Raw genomic sequence first — 27503 nt, 5'->3', positions numbered from 1 at the left:
GGCTCCTGGGTCTTCCAAAAGGGACAGCTGCTGCTTCTTTGGATAGAACTTGCCAGAGAGGGGGCTCCTGTGGACCCACATAATGTTAGTACTTATCCCTCACTCACCCACACACAGAAATGCTCATAGTCACCCGAGGCTGAGTCTGCAGACCTATAGCATATTCCCCAGACTGGACCTCCATCAGCAGAGAAACAGTGGATGAGAGGGAGGGGGCCCACGCTTCCCCAAGCCCAGCACTGGTCAGAGCCCAGACCTCGACACTACAGGACCTGACTCACCCCATGAGGACTCCCCACAAGTCAGGAGTCAAAAGGTGCAGACAGGGTTGGGACTACAGCAGTCATGTGGTCAGGCTGAGAAATAGCGGTGTCTCTGCTCCAGCCTTCCCCACTGGGGCTGCTGCAGCCTTGGCCCTAGAGGAGCAGGCACGTGGGGGGAGCAGAAACTTTGGGAAGCCAAAGGAGAGCCTCCGGAATTGTGAGGAGATCCATAGATCCTAGGGAACCCAGGCAAGAGCTATGCACTTGGACCTCAGACCTAGCTGAGGCTCAACCCTAATGCAGGTCTTTCCTGGATCCTTCAAGGAATACTCAGGCATGCTCAAGACCAATGCTTTACAAAGGCTATTCTTGCTATCATTTTAGTTAGCTCATAACTATCATTAACATTTTGATTTTTATGTGAATTTTATTTAGTGTGTGTGTGTGTGTGTGTGTGTGTGTGTGTGTGTGCGTGTGCATGGGTGTTCAAGTGGAGGTGAGGGAGCAACTGTTGGAGTCAGCTCCCTCCTCCCACTGTGTAGATCCAAGAGACTGAACTCAGTTCGTCAGGCTTGGCAGCAGGTGTCTTTGCTGGCCGAACCATCTTGCCAAACCTATCACCATCATTTTATAAATTAGAAATGGAGCCTCTACACAATGGCAGATTCAGAATTCAAACGTGGTCCCAGGCTGTTTATTATCTTTCAGTGAATTGCTTTGTCCCTGCCTTCCAAGAAGGAAGGGTAGTTGCCCTCTCTGTTCCCGTGCCCCGCTGCCCTGCACTGGGACAGGACATGGCACCCACTTGCCCATGATCCCTGTATCCTGCTGCGGGCTTGGGTGGCGGGACACAGCTGCTGTGTCTCTCCCTCTCTCCTCTGGCCTGGTGGCTGGACCCGGGGCGGCTCCTCTGGAAGCCACCGGAGAGCTGAGCACGTACCAGCTATTTTCTCAGATGAGTTATAATTTTCCTTCATTTCCCCTTCAAAACACGCTAATTAAACGGACATTGTTGAAACAGCCGATTGAGATTCAAAAGCGCATCCCTTTTCTAAAGCACGTTCTTTCTCTAAAGAACATCCTCATTTCTGTGGAGGCAATTGCATGCATTGTGAGAGTTGGGCAGGGACACACACGTGCACATACACGTGCACTGGTGTGCGTGCCTGTGCACGTACACATGCTCTCTCCCTCTCTCTTTCACACACACACACACACACACACACACACACACACACACACACTCAGGTTCACCTTGCATCCCAACCCCCTTTTTTTTTTTTCTGTATGTGTATTGATTTGGTGTGTGCCAGGGTGCACGAGTGCTTCTCGCTCTTACAATCCTTCTGACTCATGGCCAGTGCAGAATGGCCTGTCCATCTTCCTACCCTCCTTCATCCCTCCCTCCCTCTCTTACTCTGTCCCTTCCTTCTATTTTTCTCCCTTCCCACCCTGGTCCACTAGCATCTCTATCTGGCTCCAGGAGTCATGACCTTGAATGTTGTGAGCCTAGGGACCAGACAGCCCCGCCCTCTACCTGTAGGCCCTCAACCCTCCAATGTTGAAGACCTACTTGGTGGCTTGAGTTCCTTCTAGGGTCTGGGCCAGCAGACAACCCAGGAACAGTCAGGCCGACCTATACCTTTAACTCCTCTGCAGCAGGAGCAAAAGACGGTAGAGGTTAGGGTGATCACCTGGGGGCAATCCGAGGCTCTGTAGTCTGGATCAGCCTTGGTCAAAAGCCCCGCCTGCCTCCAAGCCAGAGGTCTTGCAGCGGCACCTCTACACCTCCAGAGATGCGCATCTCACTTCTGCTGTGGCCTTGGGTAGTGAGCTCCTCATTTGACCTAAGCAGGGCCTGGGGTCCTACTTCTGCTTCCACAGGGCAGATCCTCAGCAAACCAAAGCACAGTCGGGCACATTTCTTAAGAACCTGCTGGATTCCATATGTGGCCGATAGTTCACCACACGTCACGGATAACTGCCCAATTCCCCAATCCTAAGAGCTCGGAGGCACTCAGGCAAGAGCTGAAGACTGCATGGGGCCTTGGTGACCCTGCCTACCCCACTTCCCCTGTCAACAGCAGGGGGCCACTCCCACAGCTGGTTATAGCCCTGAGCCTGAGCAGTCACCTGCCCACACCCCAGACCCTGAGGTGATGTGGGGAGATGGAGAGACAGGGAGAGGAAAAGGGACTGAGAGTGAGAGGGGTCGGGACAGGGGTGGTAGAGACCATCTTCTGCACCAGACTTGTCTCCTTAGCACCACTTAGCCCAGCTGTTGAAGATCAGAGGTGGTCAGTCTCAGGGGAAGCCATAAATCTCAATTAGCCATCAGTCCCACTTTGCGGGGCCTCCTTGAGTCAACAGACATAATTTCATTGGTTGGGCCCAGACTCCCAGAGGGCACACTGATAAAAAGCCACTTCTTCTAGTCATCAAGCCAAGTTCCTCGGCCTCCCTACTACCTGAGGTCAGATTTCTGAGAGGCAGAACCTATGTCGGAGCAGCAGGGCACAACCTGGGAGGGCCTTTTGAGCCTAGGGACAGGCAGTCTTTGAGACCAGAGGGTCAACAGTGTGACTGAGGACTCTAAAGTCCTCTGTGGCCCTTTGCCGGTGACTTGACACCCCTGAGAGAGATTGCATAGGTTCCCCCCATGCTGAGAGCTTCCTCCTTCTCCAAGAGTATTCTGAGGATCCTCATGAGCCCTGCTCAACTGCCCAGGAACATACAGAGAAAACAGAGCCCAAGTAGGGATTGAGCACAGGACTATCTGGACTCTAGGCCTGGATTAGAAGCTCCGCATTCCACCACAAAGACCTTCCTTTATGCTCACCAGTGCCCCCCCCCCCACCTCCCATGCAGTAGGTTGGAGCCACATGTTGCATTTGGCCATGTATCTCTGCTTGTCCCTTAGTGACTCTGGGTCCAAGTAGCCCTCACCCTCTCTGGTCTCCCCTGCAATCCAATCTGCATAAAGAAGTTCACAGCAGGGGGCTGGAGAGATGGCTCAGTGGTTAAGAGCTTTGCCTGCTCTTCCAAAGGTCCTGAGTTCAATTCCCAGCAACCACATGGTGGCTCACAACCCTTTGCAATGAGGTCTGGTGCCCTCTTCTGGCCTGCAGACATACACACAGACAGAATATTGTATGCTAAATAAATAAATAGATATTAAAAAAAAAGTTCACAGCAGTTCCAGGGCAACTGGAGGCCTTCCCAGGGAGGATGGGAATGTCTATGCTCTCTCCAGCTTCTGCACCCACTTAAGGATGACCCCCTCAATATCACTGTCCACTGTTTTGGCTCCCCCAACAGTAGTTGAAAGTGCCTTCCTATCCTCGGAGCCCTCTCTTCCATATGCTGAGAGCTGGTACCTCTTCCTCCGAGGAGCCTACCCGGGAGCATCCCTTTTTAGTCCGCAATTGGCTTGCTCTGTAACCTCTGGGTCCCATGCTGTGCACTTCCTGCTACCATCCAAGTTTCCGGGACTCACTAGCCCAGGGCCCATCCTTTTGGTCCAGCTGCCCACAGTGCCCAATACAGGCACCACTTCGTGGTAATCAGGCTGGAAAGGTGGCCACTTCGTACTGAGGCTCCAGCAGGCACATGGCTGGGAACATTGTTGAGCCTTATCCTGATGCACAGCCCAGTTCAGCAGGAAATCCACAGAGCTGCACCCCCACCCCAAGTTGGACTGGGAAGTAGAGAGCCGCACCTTCCACCTGAGGTTCCCGCTCTGACGTTTGCTGATTCGCAAACTCACTGCAGTAACAGACGGTTTAGAGCTGGATTGACGCAGGTGGGCTCGTGTTAGGCCTTTGCCCACAGCTGTCCAGTTCTACCTGAAAGCAGCAGTATACAATCCAGGCAGCCGCAGCCTTCAAGAGGTCTGGATATACAAGGTATGAAAGTATAAGCTCAGAACCTGAAACTTAAAAGCCTCATGCTTGTTTTCCCCTCCTGCAGACCAGGAGCCCAGGTATGGTTTGGTTGGGTCTGGGTTCTGTGTCTCCCACTACCCATCAGATGGCTAAAGGCAGAGTGATCAGCTACATCCTCAGCAGGAGACTCCCTTAAGGAAGGAACGTCCCCAGGCTCCCTCAGGTGGGGAGAACATTCACTTTCTTGTATTTATAGAATTGAAGGATGCTTGCTTCATTAAAGTCAATGGGAAAGAGGAGGAAGGGAAGGGAAGGATGGAGGGGGCATGACAAGGAGAAAGTTGTGGGGAGGATAGAAGGATGAAGTTGGGGAGAGGGAGAAAGAGGAGGAGGGAGGAGGAAGAAGAAGAGAAGAATGGGGAGGAGGTGGGGGAGTCTGCTACTACTTTTAATCTCTGATTTCCAGACTCTTTTAAAAAGCTTGCCTGATTAGAGCAAGCCCTCCTGAAATCTCCCTTTTTGATCATTTAAATTCGGTAGATTAGAAACTATCTGTTAATCACAGATTTTGCCAACACTGGAAGAGATGTTACCTTATTGTGTAGGTCACCGGGGTGAGGGGTTACCTTAGAGTCTGCCACCAAATCCTGCTTGCACAGCCCTTGGTGTGCTGGCAGGTTTATGAAATTTAATACATTTCTTTTATGGCAAAGGTAGGGGCCTGAGAGTCCCGTGTAACTGCTCAGGCTGGTCACCCTCCCCAAGCCACTCTTCCGGTCCCAGGGAGAGTCTTTGGATTCCTCCCATACTTGACACCCTTTCTGCCTCAGGGCCTTTGCACAAGTTGGTCTTGTCTTTTAGAACACACCCTCAACCGTTTCTGCACAACCTTACTTTCTCAACTCTCAGGAGTCATCTTGAATGTCACTCTCCTGGTGGTGACAGGCCTGGCAGACCACGTGAGGGCTGTCCCCACCCCACTGCCACGGCTCCAAGCACTCTGCTCTTCCTTCGTTTTACATGCACGGATCCCTTTTACCCTGAGATCTTCCACACCAAGCCATACAAAAGGGCTATGTGATCTGTGTCCAGAAAGAATTTCCTGTCCGTTGTCACTGAAGTTTTTGTGGCTGCCACACAGAAGGCAGAGTTCCAAAGGAACACCTGACTCTGTTCCCCAGATGTAGGGAATCTGCCAGAAGCCAGACAGCCCTCACAGACATGTAGGGGGCAGTGGATGGGACACAGGGCCCTAAGCAACTGGCGCTGAGAGCCTAAGGTAGCTGAGCTCCACATGATATGCTGGAGGGAGGCATGGGCAAACCAAGAGAGCACTGGCAAGGCAGAAGCAGTCCTGGGCAGGAGGCCCGCAAGGAGGGGCCCCGCTGAGTCACAGAAGCAAAGATGTCATCGTGTCACCTTCTGCCAGGAAGCAGCTCCCTCCCAACCTGAGCATCCAGGTGAGAACCCAGCCCAGTCAACACCCTGAAGTCACCTGCTGAGACACCTCCTGAACCAGAGACCTCCAGGACTGACTGAGGTGGTATTGTTGCTTTGTTTATTTTTGTTTTCTTTGTAGAGACAGGGGTCTCACTCTGCAGCCTGTAGCCTAAACTGGCCTGGAACTCACTTTGTAGCCCAGGCCGGCCTCTAACTTTCAACAGTCTCCTGCCTGGGTCTTTCAAATTCTAGGGAAGGGATGAGCCACCACACCCGGTGATGAGTTCTTTTAAGCCTCTGACTTTGTGGAAACTTGCAACCCAGCCACGCCCCCTCAACTCACCCTCACCCCGAACCAGAATCCAATTCAGCTGAGTTAGGAATTTCCTCTTCACAACTGAGAAATTAAAGCTCTGAGATGTTGGTAACCTGCCTAGGGTCACACAGCTAGTAAATATTTCAAGCCAGAACCTTCTGTTAACCATCACCATGTCAGGGCCAGAGAAGCTACCTACCAGCATGGTACTGGGTGCTCAGTGGAGCACCTCAAACGTGTGCCACCTTCTCGGCACCCACCCATCTACCCTGCATGTCACACGACATAAAAACTAAACTAGGAGCAAATAAAGCACACCTTTCATCCCAGCAGAGGCAGGGGGATTTCGGAGTTTGAGATTAGTCTGCCCTACATGTCTAGTTCAAGTTACAGTGAGACCCTGACTCAAAATAAACAACGACAAAGAAGATGGAGGGCTAGGAGGTAACTTGGGGGGTAAAGGCTCGCCACCCAGTGTGATGATCTGAGCCCCATCTCTGGGACCCACAAGATGAAGGAGAGAAGCAGCTCCTTCAAGTTGTCTTCCGACCTCCACGCATGCACCGTAAGTTCGTACATACACACACAATACACGCATGCATGAAGTGGTTTGAAGGAAAGAGAGGAAGAGAGAGAGGACAAGCTGTGGGAACTGAGTTCTGGGGTCACTAGACTATATGGCAGAGCAGGCCCAACCCACAGACCTCCTTCTGCCCCTCCAGAGTCCAGACTTGAGCGAACTGCTGACTCAGGTCACTCCTGGAGCCCTGGAGCCCAGACTGGGCCAAGCTCAGGGGTCACACGGGGTCATCAATCCCTCAGCTCTACATAGACATCTGTGGAGACCTGTGGCAGACCCCAGTGCCTCACAATCGCAAGGCCACCCACCTCCCTTACTTCCTGCCCTACTACCCACAGCCCCATTAGACCCTGGTTCAAAACTCTGCCACTATTGCTCCCTGAAGGGCAGAGTCACCAAAAGGCCGGCTACAATCTCTGGCTACTCTCCACTCCTATTGCTAGACCAAGATCAGCAGGCCTCAAAGTTTCCTGAGCCATTATCTGCATTGACTGATGCTGGGTGGTTCAGGGATATTGACACTGACCCCTGGCTGCATAGCTGGTGCACTCTAAGAAGCAGCATTATGGGATGGCAAGATGGCTTAGCGGGTCCAGGTGTCTACTACCAAGCCTGACCACCTGAGTTGCATCCATCCTAGAGACCCATGTGGTGGAGGGAGAGAACCGTCTCTTATGTCTTTTGACCTCTCCATGTGTGTTTGCATACATAAACACGCACATACTCAACACCAGACACCCCACAACCTGCCTAAGGAGGCTCGGCCTTGGATGAAGCTGTGGACGCCAACTGTCTTCATGGGGACAGTGAATGGCAGGGAAGCCCTTGGAAGTTGTCTGGCCTGATTTCAGTTGGTGAGCACCCCAAGAGCCTGAAAGATACCTGCCGCAGAGGGATGGCCACCAAGGGAGTGGAAGATCCTGGGGCAGGGGAGGGGCTGTCCTGTAAGACAGACCAGGATGGCTCACATCCAGGAAGAACCTTGCCAGGCCTCCACACAGTACCTGGTACCCAAGGTCAGGACTCCTCCCTGGGCCACACACCATCCTCCTTAATGGTCTTCACTTCTGGGAGGCGGCCTTCTTTTGGCTCTCCAAAGTTCTACCAACAAAAACATGGATGCTGTACTAAGTATGTGTGTTGGCTGTTTTCTCTTTCTGTTGTGTTGCTTTTTTATTATTTATTTGTTTGGCCCACAGGTTTATCTGTGTGAGGATGTCGAGTCTTGGAGTTACAGACAGTTATGAGCTGAATGGTGAGTGCCAGGAATCAAACCCAGATCCTCTGGATGAGCAGTCAGTGCTCTTAACCTCCGAGCCATCTCTTCAGCCCCATGCTGGCTGGTTTTGTGTTAACTTGATACCAGCTAGAGTCATCAGAGAGGAAATACCTCCATGAGATCCAGGTATAAAGGCATTCTCTCATTTAGTGGTCAACGGGGAGAGCCCAGCCATGGTGGGCAGTGCCTTCTCTGGGTTGCTGGTCCTGGGTTCTATAAGAAGGTGAGATCCAGACAGTGGTGGCATACACCTTTAATCGCAGAGGCAGAGGCAGAGGCAGAGGCAGATGGATCTCTAAGTTCAAGGCCAGCCTGGTCTACAAGAGCTAGTTCCAGGACAGGCTCCAAAGTGACAGAGAAACCCTGTCAAAAAAAAAAAAGAAAAGAAAAGAAAAAAGAAAAAGAAAAGAAAGAAGGAAGAAAGGAAATAAAGAAAGAAGGTTGCTGAGCAAGCCAGTGAACAGTGCCTCTCCATGGTCTCTTCATCAACTTCTGCCTCCAGTTCCTGACCTGCTTAAGATGCTGTCCTGACTTCCTTTGGTGATGTGCAGTGCTGTGGAAGTGTAAGCCAGATAAACCCTTTCCTTTCCAGCTTGCTTTTTGGTCATGGTGTTTCATCACAGCAACAGAAACCCTGACTAAGAGTATAGAAGGTGGGCACACCAGGGAGTTGCTCCCACTAGCCTGACCTGAGGGATGGTTAAAGCCAGCTCTGTCTCTCTCTCTCTCTCTCTCTCTCTCTCTCTCTCTCTCTCTCTCTCTCTCTCTCTCTCCCTCCCTCCCTCCCTCCCTCCCTCCCTCCCTCCCTCCCTCTCTCTCTCTCTCTCTCTCTCTCTCTCTCTCTCTCTCTCTCTCTCTCTCTCTCTCTCTGTGTGTGTGTGTGTGTTCTCCCATCATTAAACTCCTCAAAAAAAGGATTCTTAGAGTGCCTCCATGTCCCTTCACACCTGCTTTCAAAACACTGCATTCTGGCCGGGTGGTGGTGGCGCACGCTTTTAATCCCAACCCTCGGGAGGCAGAGGCCTGTGGATCTGTGATCTGTGTGAGTTCAAGGCCAGCCTGGGATACATAGAGAAACCCTGTCTCGAAAAAAAAAAAAACAAAAACAAAAACAAAACCAGCTACACTCTTAGCAGTGGATCCTCCTTCCAGTGAGGAGGACCTGTGGACCGCAGCACCATGCCTAACACCACCAGAGACTTGAATATTTGCTTCAGATCACGCAGAGCATCTCTACCCTCAGAGAGGCTCAGTGACTCCTATGAAAGTCTAAAATGTCAGATCTAAGCTAAACTCACTCATTCATCCGGCTATCCACCCTCTCATCAATCACCTGCTCTACCATCCAGTCTCCCTCTCCTCCATCCATCCATCCATCCATCCATCCCTCACCAGTCCATCTACCCATGGACACACCCATCCAGCAAGTTATCTGTGGTCCATTCATCTAACCTACTACACATCCACACATCCCTCCATCCACCCTTCTATACCGCCATCCATGCATCTACCACTTTCATCCATCTGTCTACCCATCCATCCATCCACCTGCCACCTGTCATTTATCCATTCATCTATCCATCTGTCCATCTACCTTTCCTTCCTTCCTCCCATCCATCCACTTGTCCTCCATCCACCTATCCAGCTGTTACCTATCCACCCGCCCATCCATTCACCTATCTCCCATCACCCCAGAGGATACACTCAGCACCTATCACTGTTCTTAGCCTTGGCCAGTCTCAGAACTCACAGATTTATTCCCTGGTTACTGCCCTTGAGGACAGACATGGGCCCAAAGGAAAACATGTAAAACATGTCCAGGAACATCCGGACATTGTCATGGTCATCGGTCAATGCACTGTCATGGTGTCATCTCATCTGGGGCTTCTTATTGAGCCTCCCAGACTTCCCTGGGACTAAAGTTTGTGTTTAGAGTATGAAAGGAATGACCAAAGACTCTCCAGAATTGCTGCCAGGGTCCTCCTGGTCCTCTCTGGTGGGAGGCCCGGTACCTGCTTGTGGATGATTACTAGGTCATGCTGTCCTAGGCCCACTGGGTCCCTGCATCTGGATGAGTTGAATCCTTGGGAGAGGAGGCTTTCCACTCTGCCTCCAGTCCCCTGAGCACCCAATCCTGCTCAACAACCAAGAGTGCTTGAGAGTTTCTACAAGACTGGCCCATTTCTGGAGTTTCTGGATTTTTTTTGTTGTTGTTGTTGGTGGTGGTGGTGGTTTTTGTTTTTTTGTTTGTTTGTTTGATTTGATTTGGTTTTTGGGGTTTTTTTTTGTCTTTTCATGATAATCACTTAGAAAGTCTGTGTCCTAGAGAAGCCCCAGCCAAGGCAGAGGGCCACAGCCTTGACCATCAGCCCTGGCACAAGAGAACACAATTTCCCAGCACATACTGCTTAATGTTTAACCTCCTGTGGGGTTTCCAACTGCTAATGACGTGACATTAACTCTGCACAAATAAGACGGTTCAGAGGAGCCAACCCCAGTCCACAGGGCATAGGCCAAACACTACCCCCTCTAGCCTTTGAATTCCTCAAGCCAGGACTGGAACAGGGGTCTTGATTTACTACATCGTGCAGTAGAGGTCTCAGATGCAGTGGGGGCCTCAGGGAATACAGTGAGACTCATAAGGAATGCAGTGGGGAGGGCCACAGAGAATGCAGTGGGGGGCTAGGGGCTGCAGTGGGGCTATCGGGGTTCTCAGGACCAACTTCCTCCCTGTGTTCAAGTCTATTAAAAAAAACTGCCCCTGCCATCTCCTCTGCTGAGTTCAGTGAGAGCTGGGCCACAGCTGGCTTTCCTGTCTTCTGTGCTGTCCTATAGGCCTAGGGATAAAACATAAACTTTCTTATGCTGGACAAGGAATAGGTGCTGGGGTAATACTTGGAAACACGTTGTTGGTATAGGGGAAGGCTGGAAGGGGAAGACAGCCAGTGCTCTCCCCAGTGGGCTTCTGCTACAGCAGGGATGGCATGTCCTCTTGCATCATCATGGGGCAGGGCAACCCAACTGGGCCCTTGTTGAGGGTTATTCTTGAGGTATTGACTCCCCTGCCAAAGAACTGCTAGAAGCCAAGGGCAGGGCTTGGGGTGTCCTGACCCCTAAAGGAGCATCATGAGATATGAGCATGTGGATCATGATCCACACACACACATCTGGAAGCTTCTTCATGGTGTTTTGGGTTTCCTGTCCCCAGCGCTAATGGTTAACACTCACAGGGGAAGGCTTCAGACTTCACCCTGGATCCAGACCTCACTCCAAATCTTTCTCCAACTCAGTACCTAACTTGTCCCCTAGACAATCTATGAAAAAGAAAGATGGGGCAGAAGGGCAAGGGCCTTTCGACTACCTCAGGCTCCGAGAGCTTCCTCTGAGCCTCCAGCTTGGCACAGTTTCTGTCTACACCTGCAGTGAAGGCAGCGGTGAGATGAACTGAGTGTGTGGGGAATTGCAGGAAGGAGGAAGCTTGGGCTGGACACCAAGCCTCATGGGTATTTAAATTTTCTGTTCTGTGTGAGGTGGCAGTTCCCTGATGACAGGTAGCCTCTCCTCTGTTCTCAGAATACCATGAGCAAACCCCTCCCATTTGCCCCAAACCTGCCTAGAGCAGGTTCTCCACCCAGGGGTTGTCTCCAGTGTTAAACCACTTCCAGGCCCTGTCGACTGTGAAAGTCTTCTTAGATTCTAAGTCTAATCTGAAGAGCTTAGACCCCAGAGCTGATGATGGAAACCAAACTCCTAACCCCACAGTTCCATAAAAGGAATCCCTACAATGGACAGCCTAACCCCCCACCCCCCCCACACACACACACCAGCCCACAGAATTCCAGAAACCAGGTGTCAGATCTCCAGCTACTTTGATGGTTCGGGCCTGGGTGTGGCAGGGGGAGACAGATAAACATTTGAGGACAGTAAATAAACCCACAGGGTAGGTGAGGTGAGAGCCCCTTCACCTTTGGCACCCATTAGCCAAGTCTTATCTGCTCTCTCTCTCTGCTTGTCCTGTCCTCTGTCTATTTGCTTAGGTGGGGACAGATGGACAGCAGAGTAAACAGGGCCCCAGTGGGGAGCTGGCCAAAGGGACACGGTCAGGAGACAGCCTTAGCAGAAGCCAGGTTAGACCTCAGATCAGAGGGAGTCTACGGCACAGTCACACTAAGCTGACTATGGCTACAACCAAGGAGTTACACACACTCCCAGGCTAGCCCCACTGTCCCAGGCTAAACCACAGTCCCCCGTAATTGTGCCACAGATGTAACACTGAGACCCAGAAACAGAGACACTCCCATGTATTATCATGTGACACCTCATCCAACCAGTCAGAAGCAGGGTCATGGCCTGGCTTCAAGTCTCCTCCCCTCGGGACTCCCAGCATGTGTTCAGGTGGTCCCAAGGCATGAGGAGGTCCTGGAAGGTAGGGTGCCCTGCTGTCCTCTGTACTCTACCTTACTGTCTCAGCCACACAGCTCAGGGACAAGCTGTGTTTGAGGATAGGATTCAGATCCATAGCCTGTTGGCTGTGAATTTTTCTCTCTACCAAGCCTCCAGAAATTTCTGAGAAAACTCCCAGGGCTGACCCTCTGGTCACTACAGTGCATGAGTGTCAGAATAGGAGAGACAGGGCTCACAAATGGCTCTCTCAAAGAACACAGATATGGCTTGTGGTCAGGGTTCAAAGGCAACTTCAGCAGTAGGAGCCCCGGCTTCCTCCTGCAGCCCACCCACAATCCTCTCCATGGCCCACCTGCTCGAAATGGAACTCTAGTCAGTGTGAGCCATCGTGTGTGAGGGGGGAAAGCTGGAAGAGCCCAAGTCCACCTGCCTGCCAGACAGTGTTCATAACAGGATCAGAGCTGTCACCATATGTCTGCGGCCCACCTGTCACCTCAGCTGGGCATAGCCACTTACTGTCTCTGCTCTGCACAGCCCCACTCCCTGCCTGGCAGGAGCTCCGTCTTCCAACTTTGGCTAAGAACCTGCCTGGGGACATAGCCCTGCTCTTAGTCATCCTGATCCCCACCCTAGATCACCCCCAGTGGGGTTGTGGCCCCTACCCTCACCCCTGTGAATTCTAGAGAAAATCAAAGGACAACCCACATTCTCTGATGCATGAATTCACGTGACGGGGGCAGTCAGGGTACCTGATCCTCTGGTTGCTAGGTTGGCTTGAGGGTGTTATGGAAAGCAAGGTAACAGGTCCCACCCCATAGAGCCTTCTCGGTGGGGGGGGGGGGGAACTCCACCCAGGATTGGCTGTCAGAAGGGTTCGAGTCTGCTCAGCTACCTCTGCACTCAGCCAGCTGCCTCACACCACGCTGAGCTTCAGCCGAGGGCCCATGAGGAAAACACCCAACAGAAGACTCTCTTTTTGTAAGGAAATACATAATAAATTAGTCTGGGACTTTCACATCAGAAAAATTAGTCCTCCTGGGGATCCTGATCCCTCCCATTTTTAGGCAGACCCCACAAAACCTTTCTGTTGTGTCCTTTCTTAAGTGGTCAGCGTCAAGTGTCAACTTGACGGAATCTAGAACCACCTGTGTTGCCTGTCTCAGGGCACAGCTGTGAGGGATCACCTTGATTGGGTTAATTGAGGTGGGGGGGGACCTGCCCACCATGGGCAACGCCATCCCCTGGCTGGGGAGCTGAGCAGCCACATTCATTGATTTCTTTCTGCTTCCTGGTTGTGGGTGTTGTGAGCAGCTGCTTCAGGCGCTGCCTTGATTTCCTCACTATGATGGACGGTACCCTGGAACTGTGAGCCAGATAAACCCTTCCTTAAAATGTTTTTGTTAGAGTTCCAACACAGCAGTGGAGAACGAAATTAAGACAGTGACCAATGACAAGCATGGAGTCCTCTCTGGCTCAAAGGTCATTGTCACTCCCCCTCTGTCCGTACAACATTCCTCAGCCTCTTCTTCCTTTTCCGTGTTTCAGCTCTGTTTGGGTGTGTTTTTGCTCTTTAGGTTTTCTTGGTTTTTGTTTGTTTGTTTGTTTGTTTGTTTGTTTTTGTTGAGAAAAAGTCTGATTCTGTAAGTCTGACTTCCCTGGAACACACTATGTAGACCAGGTAGGCCTCTGGTTTGCAGAGGTCTGCCTGCCTCTACTTCCCTAGTGCTGGTATTAACCAGTGTGCCTTACCACGCCAGGCTTTAATGTGCTTATTTTTTCAAACTGTCAAACTGTCAAATGTATCCAGAATGTGTTTAAGTTCCTACCCATGCATATAACATTGTGTCAGATTTTCCAACCCCCAAAGTCCGGGGTAGTGGTCCATCCTTTAAAACTAGCACCCAGGGGACAAAAACAAGGGGCTCTCTGCATTTGAGGTCAGCTTGATCTACATAGTGAATTCCAGGCCTGCCAAAGCCACCCAGTGAGACTCAGTTTCAACAATAACAACAAATTCCAACTTTATTCTCGTCTTCCCCTCCCACCAGCCTTTACCCCCTTTGTGATGATGGGAACAGAACACAGGGCCTCAAGTATACTAGGCAAACATCTTACTGCTCATGGCCTCCCCGGCTCCCAACTTACCTAAAACACTTCCAGGGAAAACACATCACCCTTCCCTAGCCCTTGTGAATAGACCACAGAGGCTTTCTCCAGCCCCCTCTGGGGTCTGACACACGGCTTTGAGTGCACAAATTGCTGGGGCTGTGTGAGGCAAATAGGCATCATCGGGGCTCCTGGCTGTGTCTCCCAAGTGTCCAGCCTGGGGAAAGTCCTGCCAATTCCTCCCTCCCCACACCATTCTGCCATACTGTACACCTGGACAACGAGAATAAGTCATTATTGTTGGAGAGGAGATGCCCTGGTGGAAAGATTTGATATCCGGGCATCTTTCTGCCTCTGGGCTCCTGTCCCCACAGACTCTGACAAAAACCTAGGCCACCAGCAGAGTCCTCCAAATACCAAGCCAGACACAGAGTGCTGGGCAGAACTGGGTGCCCACTTCCTGATGGATAGTCTCCCTGGCCCAGTCCCTGTTCCTGCCCTACGTCACTGCCCACATTTGCCCCTGGCCAAACCCAACACCTAGACTTTGCTGGCCCAAGGGCATCACAACCTCCTTCCCCATACCTGCTCTTGGGAGGCTGAGGTTGCAAACACAGAGCTACGGCCCAATGCCAGGTCTCCAGCACCCGTGCATCTAGGGATCGAGGTAGGAAAGCAGACCTTGGAATTAAAAGAAAAGAAAAGAAAAAGCTCACCCAAGTGGGAGGAGAAAGCCATGTAGCCAGGCGTAGGCAGGCAAAACTGCCAGTGCACCCCCAGCCCTGTGAGGCTTCAGGGTCCACACCCCTGTCCTCCTCCTTCCCCCCAAACCCCCCCACTAGTCTCAGAAACAATCCCTGCCCAGCAGCATAGAGCAATGTAGCAGGGTCATCAGTATTAATATTAGTTATTGCTATTGATTTCAGCTTTAGGAAATTGATTTTCAGTCCAGGCCCTTTTATCAGGCTCTCTGCAGAAGACACAATGGGCACAGAGTCTAGAAGCTGCCTGCACGCAGTCAGAGTTGCCAAACTCACCCCAGGGGACATGTGGGCCAGGAGCAGCCCAGAAGGACAGACACTGCAAAACAAACCTCTCTGACTCAGGTCGAGCACTGGGGAGGTCCTGGTTCACCGCAGGCCTCAACAGCCTCCCTCCAGTGGCTCCAGTACAAAGCAGGCTGCTGGGCCCAGATGGACAGGCTCTCTGGCTCTCCGATTTCTGCTGCTTCTCCTTAACTCCTCCGTATGCCCTGTATCCTCACCCTTGCTCTAGAGCCCTAGGTCCGATACAACCCCAGTCTCTGGGACTTCTACTCATCCTAAGCTAACGGGGGCCACTGACAGCCCTGTCAGTGATCGTCTCCCCATGCAAGCACATCACCTTGAATTTGACCTTTAGAAATCACATTTTAAAAAGCCAGGCAAATGGCGGTGAGCATTTATAATCCTAGTAGTGGGGAGGCAGAGGCAGGAGGATTAGTGGAGCTCACTGGCCACCCAGCCTAGGCTAATCTGCAAGCTCTAGGCAAGGGACAGACCTTGTCTTGTCTCAGAAAACAAAGTGGGGGGCTGGTGAGATGGCTCAATGGATAAAGGTACTTGCTACAGAACCTGGTGGCCTGAGTTCGATCCCCGGGACCCGCATGGTAGAGGGAGATAAGTAACTCCCACGGGTTGTCCTCAAGGACGGTGGCACACATGCATATACAAACACACACTAAAATGTATTTTTTTTAAAGTAGAAAGCACCTGAGGAATGACACCCCAGGTCCTCTGGTTTCCACACATTTTATACACACGAATAGACACATATACGCAATACACACAATTAGATACATATACGCAATACACACAATAGACACATATACACAATACACACAAATAGACACATACACAATACACACGAATAGACACATATACACAATACACACAAATAGACACATACGCAATACACACGGATAGACACATATACGCAATACACACGGATAGACACATACACGCAATACACACGGATAGACACATACACACAATACACACAGATAGACACATACACGCTCTTTTGAGTACACACAGTCAATTCCCTCTTCTGCACCCACCCTCCCGAATTCCACTTAATGAACGTGTCCAGCATTAGCCTTAGGATAACAGAGAAGGAGGAGAAGATGATGATGATCTCAGCCCAGCAGCTCCCGCCCTCTGGTCCCTCAGCCTTCCGAGTATCCGGCTTCATGCTGCTCTGGTGCAGTAAGGAACCACTGAGCTTCCCTCTGCCTCCTACAGGCAAGACTGGTGTGTCCCTTGTCTCCACTGCCCGAGAGCCACTAGAAAAGTCCGGTGCATCTGGCAACAAGTGAAGGGCCCAGGAACTGGGAGTGCCAGCAGGCTGTGAAATGGGTCTTCCCAGAGTTACATCCTCGAGCTCCCCTTAAAAGTGACATTGGGCCAAATTACTTTAAATATTGTTTTAGCCAATTACCAGCCTACAAATTAATTGTTCACAGCAGGCAGAAGGCAGTGCAAGGGGGTGGCTGGGAGACAGCTGAGAAGTAATTACACAGCAGCAGAAGAGGCGGGCTTTACTCTTAAATTATAATTAAAGTTAGAGCATTCCCTTCCACCCCATGCACAAACACAATCCACGGCAATGTCCCTGAGCACTGCACTCTAATTGATTTATTATCTGCCACGGAAGACTTGAAGCGGAGGCCCCCAGCCCCACCGTCAGTGTGACACAGCAGACATGGAACGGGCCTACAGGAACCCTGGCGGCAGTCCCCAACCCAGCTCTGTGGCTATTAAACCTGAAGATCAGAACCTCCAAGGGGAGACTACAGAGAAGTGAAGAACAGTGAGCCTCCAAGACAGGGGTCCCTGGAGTCAGAGGCCAGAGTGAGGTACGGGACAGTCCCATACAATGCTATGTCTAACAGAAGCTCCCTTCATCCCCCCACAGGTGACACTCTGGGCAGGGTGGGGCTGGTGGTGGTGTCCAGCCACACTCAGATAAAGGACACACTTGTGTCCCTAAGGAGCTAGAATCTTCTACTTTAATCAATCAATTTATTTAAAAGTAAGGATGCCAGGGACTGAGGAGACGGCTCAGTGGTTATGAGCACATGTTCTTACAGAGGACCTGGGTTCAGTTCCCAGTCACCCGCACAGAGGCTCACAACCATTTGTAACCCCAGGAAATATGATGCCCTCTTCCAACCTCCATTGGCACCAGGCACACAAATAGTGCACATACATACATGCAAACAAGACATTCGTTCACAGAAAAATAAATCTAAAACGAAGATTTTTTTTGTTTGTTTTTAGTTTTTAGTTTTTCAAAACAGAATTTCTCTGTGTAACAGCCCTGACTGTCCTGAAACCCAGAGATCCGTCCATCTGCCTCTGCTTCCCAAGTACTGGGACTAAAGGCGTGTGCCAATAAGAGCAATCAAGAAAGACAGACACACTAATGATTCCACAGTCACAGTCCAAGAGGGCAGGAAGGGTTCTGCCTGGCCCTGCTCCCTTCTTCCCAGAACTCTCTCACTAAAAGGGTAGATTCCACAACAGACTGAGAGGTGGAAGGCGGAGCAAGCACCAGCCTTATAACCTCCAACCAGATTACCTCTCACTGCCTCTCACTACATAGGGTGGTGCACCCCAAAGCCTAGCGACTCAGCCAGCCTTCCCCAACCCAGATCAATAGACAAGCCCAGTCCCAGGGCCACCGTCCTCCATCAGGTCTCCCTTAGATGAGATGGGTCTAATGATCAGTACATGGGGTTTTCATGTGTGTGCTTGCTAGGGTTGTACTGCTCTGCAGTCCACTGGTGTGAGGTGAACCCATATTGCCAGCCACTACAGCAGTCTAACAGGGCTCATGCAGACATGTGTAGTCCCACATTTGTGCCACCAGAGTGGGAAGGCAGAGCTCCTAGTTCCCGCCACAGCGAAGGAGACTCCCTAGCAGATCTAGGCCACAGTTCCATGTGTCTTCACATCGATGGGCAGTGGGAGGCCAGACCTCTGGGAATATACATTTCCAGCTTTCTAAACAACGCTAACCAGTTTTTCAAGGCAACCAATCAGTTGAGTGTTCTCAGCATCCAAGAAACGAGGTTGCCCTGTCTCCTCAGAATGCCAAGACCTGCCAGAGACTAAAGCCTTCCCACAGAAGCCATGATGTGCCCCTGGGGCTCAAGTGCCATACCCTCACAGCTCCCTCGACAGAACAAGGATCCCAATACTTACTTTAATATCCTATTTGTAAAGTCCCCAGGTGAGGCGTCTGTTCACTTCCTGCTGGTTAGCTGTTATCAGCTTGCAGAAGGCCCTTACAGAGATATCACCTTGGCAGATGTCCAGACACCAACGACATCCTGAGGACTTCATCTCTTCTGACACCCCCGTGCTGGGATAAATATTTCATGGAGCCTGGTGCAGAGCTGCGAACCATTTCCCCACAATCTGACCTACACAGAATGTTCATACTTCATGCGGTCCTTTCAAGGTTTTGCGCTGATGGTAGGTAACCAGGCCAGTAGCACTGATTCCCTGTGCCCTCCTCCAGCCATCCCCCGTCTGGGCTCCTCTCCTAACCTAGCTCTTTCCACTGGCCCAGCTTCCTGCTGGCCGGGCCATTGCCTGCCTTAGGTTGGGAGCCCTGAGTTGCTGTGGACTCCTCTGGCTGTGGCTGCTGCTTTACCTACTGTGATTGTCACCTAGACAGGACTTGGAATCATCTAGGTGTCACACACCTCCGGGGGTGTCTTTAGGGTGTTTCTAGAGAGCCTGAGCTGAGGAGGGAAGATCCACCCTAGGCCTGAGTGACATCATTCAGGGGTCTGAGATCCTGAAATGAGTAAGAAGAAAGAGAAATAGCTTTGAATCCCAGCTACAGTGTGACGAACAACCTTACCTTCCTGCCACTGTGGTGAACTATACTCTCAATCTGTGAGCCAAAACAAACTGTTCCTTCTTAAGCTCCTTTGGTTGGGTACTCTGTCCCAAGGACAAGGAAAATAATGTCGTTGCCGATATCACAGCTGGATGGGTACACAGCAAGCAATGCCTCCACGGGCCACCTGGGTACTAAAGCTATTTTTTTTACCTAGCAGGGTGACACCAACCACCTGATGTCTTTGGCTGAGGGTCCCTCCCAGGATGGCTACATGGGCTGACATTCAGTGGGACTCTTGTGCTGTCCCCTGAAGAACAAGACTCCCTGTGGTGACATGGTGCCTGGACCACTGAGTCAGGAGCTATGAAGAATAAGATACAAATGCCCATTTCCACCTCGGCTTCTGGGCTGAGGACTGCCTACAGAGAACAGCATCTCCTCACACTGTCCTAGGGAAGATGGTCCAGCTTTAAGCAACATTGCCACAGTGGCTGGTAGCTGGGCCTCCTCTGCACAGCTGTCTGTCCCTCGCAAAGCATGAAGCTGCCAGGCATGCATGTGACATACCCACTAACAGAGTCTTTGTTATGGGTTATTTTTCTTTTTCTAGTTCATTACAGTGAGTCGTTAGGTGATGGGTATGTTCTATGTGTCTGGTATGCGCGCACATGCGTGTGCAGGTGCATGTGCCCACGCACACATGTGCAGAGGTGAACATAAGCCATCCTGCTGTATCACTGTCCGCCTTATGCCCTTGACACAGGGTCTCTCGCTGAACCTGGAGCCAGGCTGAGTGGCCAGCAAGTCCCAGAGATCCTCCTGTCTCCACCCCAACTCCACAGCACTGTACCACCACTGCTGGCTTTGACCTGAGTGCCGGAGATTTAAATTGAGGTCCCCGTGGTTGTACAGCTGGCCTTTCCACCAGGAGCCAGCATCCAGGCTCCATCCTCCCTTCTCAAGGCAGACCGTGCAGCAGAGCACTGCCTTTTCTGCATCCTCGAAGGTTTGGGTTGTCGCATCTTTGTCTCCATTCTCCTCAAATCATTTTCTTATTGCCTGCTGGTTGCTTAAGGGGGCATTTCATTTCTGCAGATCTACTGCAGATCTACGAATTTTCCAAATTAACCTGGGGCTATTAGATCCTGACACAGCCATACATATATCTCACTATGATCAGAGAACAGACCTTTACAATTCCAGTCTTTTTGGAGGTACTGAGACTTGGTCTATGTAGTAGGAGCTGCAGGCAGGCCTGCTTTTTGTCCCGCCCGGCTCCCGGCTGCCTGGCTAGCTTATGCCCCGAAATAACAACACACAAACTGCATTCATTTAAACACTGTCTGACCCATTAGTTCCAGCCTCTTATTGTCTAATTCTCACATCTTAATTAGCCCAATTTTAGTAATCTGTGTAGCACCACGAGGGGTGGCTTACCAGGAAGATTCTAGCCTGCATCCATCTCGGAGAGGAGAGTCATGGCGACTGCTTGAGGCATCTGACTAACTTCCCTCTTACCCAGCATTCTGTTCTGTCTACTCCACCTATCTAAATCCTGCCCTATCAAAAAGCCAAGGTAGTTTCTTTATTAACCAATGAGAGTCCTCCATCAGGTCTATGCCTGGATGTTTGTCTGTCCTAAAACTGTTCCATGTGCCGGAAAAGAATGTGAGCTCTCCTGTGGGTACAGTGATGTGCTGCTTAATTTGTTGACTTGACACAAGCTGGAGTTACCTGAAGAGGAAACCGCAAAAGGAAAATTCCTCCACTAGAACGGCCTGTGGGCAAATCTGTGGGCCATTTTCTTAATTAATTGATATAAGAGGACCCAGCCCACTGTGGGCTGTGCCATTCCTGGGCTGCTGGTCCTGAGTGCTACAAGAAAGCAAGCTGAGCGAGCCAGTAAGCAGTGTTTGTCCATGGCCTCCGATGCAGCTCCTGCCCTGATCTCCCTGATGATGGACCCTAACATGGAAGTGCAAACCCAATAACCCCTGTGCTCCCCGGGCTTTTGCTCAGTGTTATCACAGCAGCAGAGAAAAAGCTGGGACGAGCATTCTGCGGGATTTGAAAGACGGTGGAGAGAGATTTTTATTTCCTTGCCGGTTTTCTTTCCAGTTGTTACAGCTGTTTCATTATTGAAAGTGGGGAACGTAAGTTTCCCCCTGCTCTAATTGAGTTATCTGTTTCTTCTCTGGTTTTTGACTCATTATTTTAGGGCTCTGTTATCAGGTACACATGTGTTTATGATAAGTTTTCATTCACATGGGATCGATCCTCTTATCATTACGTGTTTCCCTTCCTTATCTATAGTTATAACTTTTCTACGAAAGTCTGTTTTGACCATTTAATGTTACCACACCATCTCCCTGTTGGAGGATGTTTGCACTGTTTTTTGTAAATATTTATTTATTTATTTTACTTTATATGTATGATGCATGAGCACCCGAGTATATGCATGTGGATCACAGCATGTAGGAACCAGAGGAGATCTGTCAGAGCCCCTGAACTTGAATTACAGATGGTTGTGAGCCAACAGATGAGAGCCAGCAACCAAACCCAGCTCCTCTACAAGGGCAGTAAGAGTCCTCTTAACCACTGACCCATCTCTCCAGCCCCAGAAATATCCGCCCCCCCCCCCCCCATTTTGTTTCCAGGTAGGCTTCAGACAGGTTAGGTAGCCCAGGCTGGCCTGAAATGTGCAAGCCTCTTACTCAGACTCCCAAGTGCTGGGATTTCAGGTGTGCACCACCACACCTGGCAGGAGTGTGTTTTTTTTTTTTTATTTGGTTACCTTCAACCTATTTAAGCCTGTGGTTATAAAATGAGTCAGCCTTACAGGCAGCTTATAATTGTGTCATGTTGTTTCCATCAGTCTGCTAGTCCCAGCCTTTTAATTGAAGGTTTAATCTGTTTACATTAATGTAGTTCCTCATAAAAAAGAAGCGTGCTTTTACTACTTGTTGTCTACAGACCTTTGTTGCTCCTCTGATCCTTCACTATTTCACACTTTGCACACAGTATGTACTTCTCGTGTACTACTTGAGTTTCACTGTAATCTCTCTTACAGGTGCCTTAGTGCTTTCTTGAGCTGCTTTGGGAGTTACACATTCTGTAACTATCCGGGTGCAATTAACACCAACCTAATTTAAGCAGTATCCGCAGTCTCTGCTCCTGGACTTCCCAAATCACATCTTTATACAACCTAGACTTGTAATTTTAAAAATGTCTTTTAAATAAGGCACATGAGAGAGAGAGAGAGATCCCAACTGAGAGGCATCCGTGCTGTCTCGTCTACTTCCCCGTGTTGGGGCTGTTTCCCGAGTTCCTTATCTCTTTACTAGAGCTGACTTTTGGCCTCAGGTTTTTACTTTCTGAAATTTTTGTTCACAGAACAGGTCTGGCAACGGCAAATGATCTCCATCATTTTTCTTAATGGTGTGTGTGTGTGTGTGTGTGTGTGTGTGTATGTGTGTGTGTGTGTGAGGGGGGGCAGACAGACAGACACACAGACAGACGGATGGACGGACAGACGGACAGAGAGGTGCAGATGCATGGGGACATGTACAGGCTAAAGGAGGAAGCAGGGTGTCCTGCTCCATCACTCTCCTCTTGTCCCCCTTGCATCCAGGCTTTACACTGAAACTGGAGTTAGACAGCCCAGCAAGCCCAGGGGACCTCGCTGTGTCTCCTCCTCCACAGAACTGAGGCTCCCGGCATACACAGCCACAGCCAACTTCTTACTTAGGTTCTGGGGTTTTGAACTTTCCTACCTGTTGATCCATCTCTCTGACCTCTATATCTTATCAAAGAAAAATCTTAAATTCTTCATTTTTGTTTTGCTTTGTATTTTTTGTCTGCTTGTTCCTGTTTGAGACTGTGTCTCACTGTGTAGCCTAAGCTGGCCAAGAACTCATAGAGACCCACTACTACCTGGCCTTAAATTCTGTTTGAGACAGGGTTTCTCTGTATAACAGTCCTACCTGTCCTGAAACTAGTTCTTGTACACCAGGCTGGCCTTGAACTCAAGGAAATCTGCCTGCCTCTGCCTCCCAAGTACTGGGATTAAAGGTGTGTGCCACCTCCACCCAGCTGAATTCTTCGTTTTTGAAGTATGGTTTTTGTCTGCCTTCAGACACCCGTGGTTTCTACTGAGAAGCTGTCTGTTGGCTATGCTGAGGGTCTCCGGCAGCACATATGTCTTGTTGTTTCTCTCACTACTTTTTTTTTTTTTTTTTTTTTGGTTTTTCGAGACAGGGTTTCCCTGTAGTTTCTAGAGCCTGTCCTGGAACTAGCTCTTGTAGACCAGGCTGGCCTCGAACTCAGAGATCCGCCTGCCTCTGCCTCCCGAGTGCTGGGATTAAAGGCGTGCGCCACCACCGCCCGGCCTGTTTCTCTCACTACTTGAAAAACACTTTTTTTGAGCTAGAGAAATGGCTCAGTGGTTAAGAGTACTTCCTGCTTTTCCACAAGACCCAAATTTGGTTCCTAGAAGTAAGATAGGGAAGCTCAGAATGGCCTATAACTTCAATTCCAAGCAATCAGCCCTTTTCTGTTCTCTAAACATACACACATGCACACACACACACAGAGCAACACACAAATAAATTAAGTTAAAACAATTTTGTTACGTATTATATTGGGAGGGGGCATAAGCCACTGAATGTATCTGGGAGTCAGAGAACAATTTATGGAGGGTGGTTCTCTCCTTCTGACATGTGGGTCCCAGAAATCAAACTCAGGTTGTAAGGCTTGACAGCAAGCACCTTTACCTCCTGAGCTATTTTGCCCCCTCTCTTTAACCACTTTCAAGAATTTTGTTTTGTTTTGGTTTGGTTTTTGAAGACAAGGTTTCTTTATGTAGTCCTGGCTGTCCTAGAACTCTCTCTCTCTGTAGGCCAGGCTGCCTCTGCCTCCCAAGTGCTGGGATTAAAATTGTATACCACCACTGCCCCGGTCATTTTCAAGATTCTTTGCCTTGGGGCTCAGCAGCTAAAAGCACTTACTGTTTGCTTTATCAGTGGGCCAGAGTTCAGATCACAGTACCCACACTGGGTGTAACTTCAAGGGACCCAATGCTCACTTCTGGCTTCCATGGGCAGCTGCCCACACACACAAAATTATTCAGAGTATACCCTATGCTTGCTGCAATTTGAGTACAGTGTGTCTCGAGTGGGTCTATTGAGGTAATCGCTCTTGGCCTTTCATAACTGGTCCCCCATCCTCTGATGACAGCGGCAGCAGCCCTCCACTTATTCCACACAAACTCTAAACTACACAAGCAATTGTACCCACCGCTAATCTCTTCCAACCGCATGTGGTACACATGCATACATACAGGCAAAACACTCAGGCACTAAAATTTAAATAATAATAAAGAAATTATATTCTTGGGGTTGGAGAGATAGATGGCTTAGTGGTGAAGAGCACTTGCTGATCTTGTAGAGAACCCAGCACCCAGGAGACAGAGATAGGTTGAACTCTGCAAATTCAAGGCTATCCTTGTCTACGTAGCACATTCTAGGTCAGCCAGAGCTACATAGTGAGACCTACCTAAAAGAAAATGTGTGGCTGGGCAGTCGTGGCGCACGCCTTTAAAGCCAGCATCACAGGTTCACTGACGTGGTTCCTTTGCAGGTCCCTCTGTGGTAGCTGCCACAGCTGCACAGCTGACGGGTCTGTTCACTGCCATCCTGATCCTCCCCTTAGCATATCTTGCAATAGTTTTGAGGTCTGGTTATACCTGTTCCCACTTTCTGAGGCGGAGGCAGAGGCAGGTGGATCTCTGTGAGTTCAAGGCCAACCTGGTCTACAAAGAGCTAGTTCCAGGACAACTAGCTCTTACACAAAGAAACCCTGTCTCGAAAAAAATCAAAAAAAAAGAAAGAAAGAAAGAGAGAGAGGGAGGGAGGGAGGGAGGGAGGGAGGGAGGGAGGGAAGGAAGGAAGGAAAGAAAGAAAGAAAGAAAGAAAGAAAAAGAAAGAAAGAAAGAAAGAAAGAGAGAGAAAAGAATGTGTGGGGACTAGAAAGATGGCTCAATGGTTAAGAGCTTTCTTCCAGAAGACCCAGGTTCAATTCCCAGCACCTACATGGCAGCTCTCATATGGTTTGCCTTAGATCTAAGACAATTCTTCTTCCTCCTCCTCCTCCTCCTCCTCCTCCTCCTCCTCCTCCTCCTCCTCCTCCTCCTCCTCAGAAACTCCAGTTCCAAGAAATCTGAAACCCTCACACAGACATACATGTAAGCAGAACAACAATACACATAAAAATAAAAATAAATAATTAATTAAAAAAAGAAAGCCACTCCTCACTACAAATGAGAATGAACCAGCCCTGAGAGCAGGGGTATAGGGGATCTGACCCCACCCTCTTAGCTGAAACCTGTGGCCCCAGTGGCCCAGACTGACCAGCTCAGCTACCACCCAGGCCCACAAGCTGGGCCTTGGGTTGGCCCACCCTAACATCTACCCCCATCTAGGTACTGCTGGAATGCGCGAAGGGACTGGTCCTGTGGAGCGATAGATACCTGCAGGATCTCCGTGACTCAGGATGGCCATGGGATATCCCAGAGGAGTTCCGGTGAGAATCCAGTGATGATGGTGTGCCAGAAACCAGAGGTCTTGAGTCAGACCAGTGACTCATGGCAGTGAGTGTTTGCTAGGAAAGCTGATAGGACAAAAGGGTATTCAGTGTGACATGCCAGGGCTCCCAGTGCCACCAGGACAAAGGAGGAGGCGTTGGAGAGGCAGGGAAAGAGTGAGAAGCAAAGAGGTGAGAGGGCAGTTTGGTTTGCTTGTTTTTGTTTTGTTCTTGTTTTTGTTTGTTTGCTTGCTTTTTTTGGTTTGGTTTGATTTTTAAATTTTTTGTGGAGGGCACTGCAGGGGTGAGGGGAAGATATCGGGGCCTAGGTGGTGAGTGGAACTGGGGTGCATAATGTGAAACTCCCAAAGAATAAATAAGTTAAATTTTTAGAAAAGAAAGTGTGTGTGTGTGCTCACATGTGCGCATGTGCGCATGTGTGCATGTGTCTGTGTGTGTGCGCACACACACTCGCATACTCGTGCTTCTTGCCTGTCATCTCACCGCCTCTTCCCTCATCTCGACTGCCCACGCTGACCATTCTTGTTAGTTCTCTGAATCCTCTCCTCTCTCCACATCCCATCCAGCGCTGCTGCTGCACACGGCCCATGTGGTTTTGTGCCCCCCCCCCAAGCACACCTCCCGCATTTCCACTGTACTAGAATGTTCTCTGGCCTGCTAGTCAGCCTGTTCAGATGTTCGTTTCAGGACTCACATTTATCAATTGCTAACTTTCTACATGTAGATTCCAGGCATCCCCTGGAATTCTCTGCTGCATCACGGGTTCACTGCTGTGGTTCCTTTGCAGGTCCCTCTGTGGTAGCTGTCCCAGCTGCACAGCTGGCGGGTCTGTTCACTGCCATCCTGATCCTCCCCTTGGCATATCTTGCAATAGTTTTGAGGTCTGGTTATACCTGTTCCCACTTTCTGATGAATCCCCTCAGGCGCTCCAGCACAGAACACAGCAAGCCCTGACCTAGCTTCCTGCTCAAGGGAAATGTTCACTTTCCTTCTTGCCAGGATTTCTGATGTTCCATTTGGGCCTCCCCGACGGATCTAAAGCTCGGTTTTAACCTGTGTTGGTTACTCTCCTTGTTGCTTCAACAAAATACCTGACCAAAGCAAGTTAAGGAAGGGAAGTTCTATCCTGACTTATACTTAGGGGATCATACTGATACAGTAACCTTGTTCAGAGCTCTGTTGAAGCCCATTAAGAACTCCTTTTAGGCCAGGCGGTAGTGGCACCCACCTTTAATCCCAGCACTTGGGAGGCAGAGGCAGGCAATGTTTGAGTCCAAGGCCAGTCTGCTCTACAGAGTGAGTTTCAGGAAGGCTCCAAAGCTACACAGAGAAACCCTGTCTCAAAAAACAAAACAGAAACAAAAATTATTTTAATCAAGAGACTGTTGTGGAGGGCTCACTTTCCAAGCTACCTGAAGCATAAGGTTAATCATGTGCTGGTCACCACCTAACAGAGGATCATTCTTCCGGGAGCCAGACTCATCTAACACCACACTAAAGAGATGGGAGGAATAATTATCCTCTTGACAAGGAACTGGTCATTTCTTCAAAGTTTCCCCGGTCTCTACCATGTTTCAGAATTACCATGAGGTCCCAGTAGGTCTGTCTGTCCACCTTTCTAAGCGCTGGCTCAGAACTTTTTCTTCTTTTCTGTCTCTTTCTTTCAGCTGTCAGCCAGATCCTAATTATGCTCTTGCTGGTACTTTGGGGTGTTCGTCACTCTCTCTAAAACCCC

The 27503-nt window shown here is 50.0% G+C and overlaps 2 long non-coding RNA genes across 2 annotated transcripts in view; one reads left to right on the top strand and one right to left on the bottom strand.

The window, feature by feature from the left end:
- LOC119818909 overlaps positions 1–27503 on the bottom strand; it is a 57860-nt gene that overhangs the window by 11169 nt on the left and 19188 nt on the right. The gene's annotated exons all lie outside the window — the stretch shown is intronic.
- LOC119818908 lies at positions 12166–20477 on the top strand. Its single transcript, XR_005286196.1, has 4 exons — positions 12166–12188; positions 16967–17168; positions 18541–18792; positions 19383–20477. It is a non-coding gene; the product is annotated as an uncharacterized LOC119818908 (long non-coding RNA).

This window comes from Arvicola amphibius, chromosome 7 (genome assembly GCF_903992535.2).
Source record: "Arvicola amphibius chromosome 7, mArvAmp1.2, whole genome shotgun sequence".
Lineage (NCBI taxonomy): Eukaryota > Metazoa > Chordata > Mammalia > Rodentia > Cricetidae > Arvicola > Arvicola amphibius.
This window is presented reverse-complemented; position numbering and strand designations above follow the sequence as displayed.